Here is a 7,736-nt window from a genome sequence, read left to right on the forward strand (position 1 = left end):
TACGCAGCGAACCGCAAACGTCGGGCGCAGCCTCCTCACCTCCCTGCGCTTTGCGCGCGAACGTTCCCTGTTCGCGCGGCAAAGCCTGGAGGAGGCACGGCCCCGCAGCGTGTTCGAGCGCCCGGTCTACGGGACACCCTGCTTACTTCGAGGGCAACAAGCGCAACGCAAGGCTGCGATCTCGCGCACTTTGCGCACGGCTGGAGAAGCTTTGCTGGCCGGCTTTCGCTCCTCGTGTTTACCGTGCGTTAAAGTTGCGCGTCCGTGGCTCTCGCAGCTCTTGCGCGCCCGGTCGCAGAGAGGAGTACGCAACCTCGACCGCACTTTCCCTGCAGGCTTCCTTCCGACTCGAAGTCCTGCGGCGGTCTCAACGAGGTGCCACATCCTCAATGCAGTCGGTCGCCCCCGTTTCGGTTGGGCTCTGGCACGACGGTCGCCACCGTCTCGCCCTTGAGTGGCCGCTGTTGGCGCTCGCTGTGAGGTGTTCAGCGTGCTGTCCGTGTTGCCGACGCGGTCAAAACGAGTCGACGGCTCACGTTCCCTTGTGCGCCGAAGGCTCTCTTGATATGTGATCCGACCCTCAGACAGACGAAGCCAAGGGAAGACCCAAGGCCGCAATGTGCGTTCAAAGAATCAGTGCTCAGTGTGTCCTGCAATTCACACCAAGTCTCGCAGCTGGCTGCGTTCTTCATCGACCCGAGAACCGAGTGATCCACCGCTTAGAGTCGTGAAAAAGTGTTTGTTCAATTCCGTACAGTCAAAACCAAACGTTTCTGGCACTCGGCCAAACAGTGGCCAAGAAGGGCGCTTTTCAGCGCACGCTTGGACTCCAAAACTCTGCCGCGCCTTTTTCGGCTGCCGCAAATCGAGCAAACGGTGTGTTTCGGACGGCGTTTCGCTTCCGCTACTTGCGAGTGCTTTCGTGGTCCACCCCTCTATAAATACTCGGGAGGCGTCGAAGCCGGTTCTCCAAGCCGGACCCGTAGGTATCGTTGTGTGCTCGCTCTCATTGGCCCGCCTAACCAGAAAATGCCTGCGGTACACCCATTTGGATAAGAGTGCACGCAGATGCGGGCCTCGACGGCTACACATTTCCTCGGGCGGCCGCCTCCCGGCCTCCGTGGAGCGCGGGATGCACGGTCCCATCAACAAGCCTCTCCCGTTTTTACCGTGGCGTCGCGGTTCACCACGGCGGGCGGGTCGGTCTCCTCCGCATAAAAAGGGGGACCCCCGCTTTTTGTTCCACGAAATCGCACAAGCTTTTTTCGCATCCACGGTTTGCCACCGCACACCAAAATGCCGATCCGGCTGCTTACTTTAGCCAACAGGTGGAGCCAGGCGCGCCGTACTTGCGCGGCACTTCCCACGTCCACCGAAGTCGGTGCCAAGGACCACTTTCGGCGCCGGAGCCGCGTACGAGCCTACTCGAGGCGGAAGAACGAAGCCAGCAAGGGCCTGGCCGCAAGTGCGTTCAATTGTCGGGACGTCCAAGTCCCTCGTTCTTCCGTGCTTCCTCTTTCGGCAAGTCGTTGCGGCACCTTCCCAAAGCGCGCAGACCCGCTAATCGCGACGAGCGCGACGTGGCCGTGCCGCCTTTCCCTCGGCAGCAAGCAAAACGCCTGGCAACGTCGACGCTCCCCTAACCGCGATCTCGCACCGTGTTTCGTGTGGCGAATTCAAAAGCCGGCCGGCGCTGCTGCAACCATTACGGTCGGTACGCATACGCCGCGGAGGGCGGGACGGTCATCGGAGCGTGCGGTTCCTCCATCGAGTACTGCGCACCTCGGCCGTCGCATCGCCGTGCCATGACCGGCCGCGCGTCAACGCGAACCGGTGCCAGCGAGATCCCTCGCCTGCAAGAACCGACCGGCAGCCTCCGTCACCCGAGGACGCGGAGGCGCTTGCCGCGGACGGCGGGACGGTATGCACTGGTGCACAGCGGACCCGTCACATCGCCAGTTCCTTGACCGACCGCCGACGCTTGTGCCGTTCCTCTCGTACTTGGCAGTCGCCGCGCGATTGTCGGGTCTCGTTCTTGCACGCTCGAACGGTCGGGAGGGCACTCGGCTGGCGTTTCGGGAACGCGCAGCCTCGCCTTCTACCGACGTAACCACGACTCGCCGTTCGCGCTCCGCCGCTCCTGTTTACAGTACTAGGCGGTCCCGCAGCGGTCGGGTCGCGCATTTCGAGCGCTTCGAGCCACGGTGCAGTGGCGGGTCGAAAGCCGACCTATGAGTGCGTTGCGCCGTTTGTACCCGCGTCCGCCACCTGGCCGACCGTCCAAGGTCGCGGTGTTGGCGTCCGCTGGGCGCAACAATTTGTCACGGGGTGCCGCTCCACATTCAGGCAGCCCCGTGGGGAAAAGCCGACCCCGCGTCCAAACGGGGTCAGCGGCAGAAAGTGTCGGGCGCAGACGCAGCCGAGGCGCTCACCCTTCACAATCCGTTAATGATCCTTCCGCAGGTTCACCTACGGAAACCTTGTTACGACTTTTACTTCCTCTAAATGATCAAGTTTGGTCATCTTTCCAACAGACCGGCGCAACCGAAAGGCCGCGCCGGACATCGGTCCGAAGACCTCACTAAATCATTCAATCGGTAGTAGCGACGGGCGGTGTGTACAAAGGGCAGGGACGTAATCAACGCGAGCTTATGACTCGCGCTTACTGGGAATTCCTCGTTCAAGGGGAACAATTGCAAGCCCCTATCCCAATCACGAAAGAAGTTCCACGGGTTACCCAGTCTTTTCAGACAGGGATAAAGACACGCTGCTTCCTTCAGTGTAGCGCGCGTGCGGCCCCGGACATCTAAGGGCATCACAGACCTGTTATTGCTCTGTTTCGTGCGGCTAGGAGCCGCTTGTCCCTCTAAGAAGGTTGTAAGGTGCTGGGAACCCCGCACCTATTTAATAGGCTAGAGTCTCGTTCGTTATCGGAATTAACCAGACAAATCGCTCCACCAACTAAGAACGGCCATGCACCACCATCCACCGAATCAAGAAAGAGCTCTCAATCTGTCAATCCTCCCAGTGTCCGGGCCGGGTAAGTTTTCCCGTGTTGAGTCAAATTAAGCCGCAGGCTCCACTCCTGGTGGTGCCCTTCCGTCAATTCCTTTAAGTTTCAGCTTTGCAACCATACTTCCCCCGGAACCCAAATACTTTGGTTTCCCGGAAGCTGCCCGCCGAGTCATTTGAGTAACTCAGGCGGATCGCTGGTTGGCATCGTTTATGGTCAGAACTAGGGCGGTATCTGATCGCCTTCGAACCTCTGACTTTCGTTCTTGATCAATGAAAACATTCTTGGCAAATGCTTTCGCAGTAGTTCGTCTTGCGACGGTCCAAGAATTTCACCTCTAGCGCCGCAATACGAATGCCCCCGTCCGTCCCTCTTAATCATTACCTCGTATTCCAAAAACCAACAGAACAGAAACGAGGTCTTGTTCTATTATTCCATGCAAGTTTATTCAGGCGACTCGCCTGCGTTGAGCACTCTAATTTTTTCAAAGTAAAAGCACCGGCCATCTCGAGGCACACAATGAAGTGCACCAAGAAAGAACCGGCATGATGTTCAGTCCGAGCCGTCGCATCGGGTAGATGCACTACTCGTCTGGAACTGAGATCCAACTACGAGCTTTTTAACCGCAGCAGCTTTAGTATACGCTATTGGAGCTGGAATTACCGCGGCTGCTGGCACCAGACTTGCCCTCCAATTGATCCTCGTTAAAGGATTTAGAGTGTACTCATTTCAATTACGGGGCCTCAAAAGAGTCCCGTATTGTTATTTTTCGTCACTACCTCCCCGTGCCGGGAGTGGGTAATTTGCGCGCCTGCTGCCTTCCTTGGATGTGGTAGCCGTTTCTCAGGCTCCCTCTCCGGAATCGAACCCTGATTCTCCGTTACCCGTAACAACCATGGTAAGCAAGTAACCTACCATCGAAAGTTGATAAGGCAGACACTTGAAAGAAACGTCGCCGGCTCGTGGCCATGCGATCAGCACAAAGTTATCCAGAGTCACCACACAATACGGGCCGAAACCCGATCGATCTTGGTCTAATAAAAGCACCCGTTACCCAAAGGGCTCCAGGCTCACTGCATGTATTAGCTCTAGAATTGCCACAGTTATCCAAGTAGGAAGAAACGATCTAAGGAACCATAACTGATTTAATGAGCCATTCGCGGTTTCGCCTTATTTCGGCATGTACTTAGACATGCATGGCTTAATCTTTGAGACAAGCATATGATTACTGGCAGGATCAACCAGGTAATCGTTCGACTGCGCGTCCGTCCTCGCCTTCGGCGGGCCGGACGCAGTCTGTGTGCGGCGGAGGCCACCTTCAGGCGCCCCAACACGCTTATTTTGCACTCCGAGATGACGGCGTTCGAGCTCGCTACGGCACAACCTTCCCGAAAGACGAGTGGGAGCCGTGCGGCAAGAAGCACGTTCATGCTCGCTCTTTTTCGTTGCATCGACTCGGTCGCGCCGTGCGGGTTGCCCAAGCCCGCTGCACTGTCGGTGGACCGGCCGGAACTAGCAACGGAGCCGAGACCGCAAAGCCGCCAGACGACGGGTCACGCCCGCGTCTTCGGCGCTTTCGCATCTGAATCGCCCGAGGACGACACGGAACACACCTCGATATCGTGGTAAAACGGCACCGTCCGACAACCAGCCCCTAACGCATCAAGCGGATGAGGCTGCAGACGACTGCCGTGGATTCCCCTGGAGCAGACCCGAGGACACGCTTGACGAGGCCGAAGCCCGCCGCATATCAGACACCCGGTCGCTTTCGCGTACGCCGCTCACGAGAACCCCCACATAATAGCAGCGATAAGTACCCAAACCTCCTTGGGCACTAATACGAGCGTACTCGAGAAAATTTCACCGCGGGTGTGCCCCGAAACGTGTGGCACGTTGAGCGTGCCACAAGTCTACGTCGCTCTCAAACCCGCCGAGGTCGTAGAATTTGCGACCCTACTCACGAAATTGCCACCGAGGATACGGCCGCAAACGTACCGCACCTTGGGTAGGCCACGAGTTTGTGCAACACTACGCTGACGGCACAGCACCGAGGTCGTGCGCGCACGCACGGGAAAATTCCGCCGCGGTTTCTGCCGAAAACGTGAGGCACCACGACTCTCCGCAAGTTCGCGTCGACTGCGAAAGACCGAAGTCGTGAACGACGTGTCCGCTACTCGCCGCCGACACGCTGGACACCAAACGTACAACGAATCGACGGCGTCGTAGAGGCCCACGACGCGGTTTTCCTTAACGACGTCTCGGCGTGGCACCGACAGGTTAGAACGGCCGACCAACGTTCCCTGTCCGCCGTTCGGCTCAGTCGAAGGGCTCGGCGACTTCGGCAACGCTGCGAAGCCGCACGGTGACGCACGCCATGTCCCCATTTTTTTTTTCTTTCTGCGTCTGCCGGGGTGCCCCTATAATAGCAGCGATAAGCACCCAGACCGCCGTGGGTCGCTCGCCCCGGCTGACGTGGTTTTTCGTACTCCTGCGGCGGTCGCCGTCAAGCACGTCCAAATACGCTACTTTCGTGGGCGCATTCACGCTCTTTCGCTTCGCCGGAGTGCCAGCACTCACTCTGCCAAAAACGGCGAACATCCGAGCGGCGGTTCCCACTTTTGCGTCGGCGTCGCAAACCCCGCCCCGGCAGACGAGGTTTGCCGTACTCGTGCGACGGTGGCCGGCGGGCACGTCGAAAGACGCCGATATCGTGCGCGAATTGGCGCACCTTGGCTTCACAGGAGTGCCGCCACTGACTCCTCCAAAAACGGCGAAGATCCGAGCGGCGCTTCCCACTTTCGCATCGGCGTCCCGAGCTCCGCCCCGGCTGACGCGGTTTACCGTACTCGTGCGACGGTCGCCGGCGAGCACGTGGAAAGACGCCGATATCGTGCCCGAATCGGCTCCGTTCGGCTTCGCCGGAGTGCCAGCACTGGCTCGGCGAAAGACGACGAACATCCGAGCGACGGTTCTCACTATTGCGTACGCGTCGCAAACCCCGCCCCGGCAGACGCACTTTGCCGTACTCGTGCGACGGTCGCCGGCGAGCACGTAGAAAGACGCCGATATCGTGCCGGAATCGGCCCCGTTTGGCTTCGCCGGAGTGCCAGCACTCACTCGGCCACAAACGGCGAACATCCGAGCGGCGGTTCCCACTTAGCCGTCGGCGTCCCGAACTCCGCCCCGGCAGACGCGGTTGCCGAGCTCGTGCGACTAGCGACCGCGAAGCCGTCTCGCGACGCCGCTTTCGTGCGCGGCTCCCACTGCGACCTGGGTCACCCGAGGTCGACGAGCAAAAAAGAATGTCGAAAAAAAAATTTTTTTTTTTTTTTGCGTCTGCCGGGGTGCCCCTATAATAGCAGCGATAAGCACCCAGACCGCCATGGGTCGCTCGCCCCGGCTGACGTGGTTTTTCGTTTTCCTGCGGTGGTCGTCGTCAAGCACGTCCAAACACGCCACTTTCGTGGGCGCATTCGCGCTCTTTCGCTTCGCCGGAGTGCCAGCACTCACTCTGCCAAAAACGGCGAACATCCTAGTGGCGGTTCCCACTTTTGCGTCGGCGTCGCCAACCCCGCCCCGGCATACGCGGTTTGCCGTACTCGTGCGGCGGTGGCCGGCGGGCACGTCGAAAGACACCGATATCGTGCGCGAGTCGATGCTTCTTGGTCTCGCAGGAGGGCCGCCACTCACTCCTGCAAAAACGGCGAAGATCCGAGCGGCGCTTCCCACTTTTTCGTCGGCGTCGCAAACCTCGCCCCGGCAGACGCGCTTTGCCGTACTCGTGCGACGGTCGCCGGCGAGCACGTCGAAATACGCCGATATCGTGCCCGAATCGGCCCCGTTTCGCTTCGCCGGAGTGCCAGCACTCGCTCGGCCAAAGACGACGAACATCCGAGCGACGGTTCCCACTATTGCGTACGCGTCGCAAACCCCGCCCCGGCAGACGCGGTTTGCCGTACTCGTGCGGCGGTGGCCGGCGGGCACGTCGAAAGACGCCGATATCGTGCACGAATTGGCGCTCCTTGGCTTCACCGGAGTGCCAGCACTCACTCGGCCAAAAACGGCGAACATCCGAGCAGCGGTACCCACTTAGCCGTCGGCATCCCGAACTCCGCGCCGGCTGACGCGGTTGCCGAGCTCGTGCGACTAGCGACCGCGAACGCGTCTCGCGACGCCGCTTTCGTGCGCGGCTCCCATTGCGACCTGGGTTACCCGAGCTCGACCAGCAAAAAAGAAGGTCGAAAAAAAATTTTTTTTTTTCTGCGTCTGCCGGGGTGCCCCTATAATAGCAGCGATAAGCACCCAGACCGCCGTGGGTCGCTCGCCCCGGCTGACGTGGTTTTTCGTACTCCTGCAGCGGTCGCCGTCAAGCACGTCCAAATACGCCACTTTCGTGGGCGCATTCGCGCTCTTTCGCGTCGCCGGAGTGCCAGCACTCACTCTGCCAAAAACGGCCAACATCCGAGCGGCGGTTCCCACTTTTGCGTCGGCGTCGTAAACCCCGCCCCGGCAGACGCGGTTTGCCCTACTCGTGCGACGGTCGCCGGCGAGCGCGTCGAAAGACGCCGATATCGTGCGCTAATTGGCGCTCCTTGGCTTCTCCGGAGTGCCGCCACTCACTCCTCCAAAAACGGCGAAGATCCGAGCGGCGTTCTCCACTTTCGCATCGGCGTCCCGAACTCCGCCCGGGCTGACGCGGTTTACCGTACTCGTGCGACGGTCG

The 7,736-nt window shown here is 59.8% G+C and overlaps 2 non-coding genes across 2 annotated transcripts; both read right to left on the reverse strand.

Annotated features, from left to right (window-relative positions):
• Positions 1 to 574: 574 nt before the first annotated feature.
• Positions 575 to 727, reverse strand: LOC142790338 (5.8S ribosomal RNA). Its single transcript, XR_012889449.1, has one exon. It is a non-coding gene; the product is annotated as a 5.8S ribosomal RNA (ribosomal RNA).
• A 1,719-nt stretch (positions 728 to 2,446) lies between these two features.
• LOC142790429 (small subunit ribosomal RNA) lies at positions 2,447 to 4,261 on the reverse strand. The gene has a single exon (XR_012889519.1). It is a non-coding gene; the product is annotated as a small subunit ribosomal RNA (ribosomal RNA).
• Between the last annotated feature and the right edge of the window lie 3,475 nt (positions 4,262 to 7,736).

This window comes from Rhipicephalus microplus, unplaced genomic scaffold (genome assembly GCF_043290135.1).
Source record: "Rhipicephalus microplus isolate Deutch F79 unplaced genomic scaffold, USDA_Rmic scaffold_99, whole genome shotgun sequence".
Taxonomy (NCBI): domain Eukaryota; kingdom Metazoa; phylum Arthropoda; class Arachnida; order Ixodida; family Ixodidae; genus Rhipicephalus; species Rhipicephalus microplus.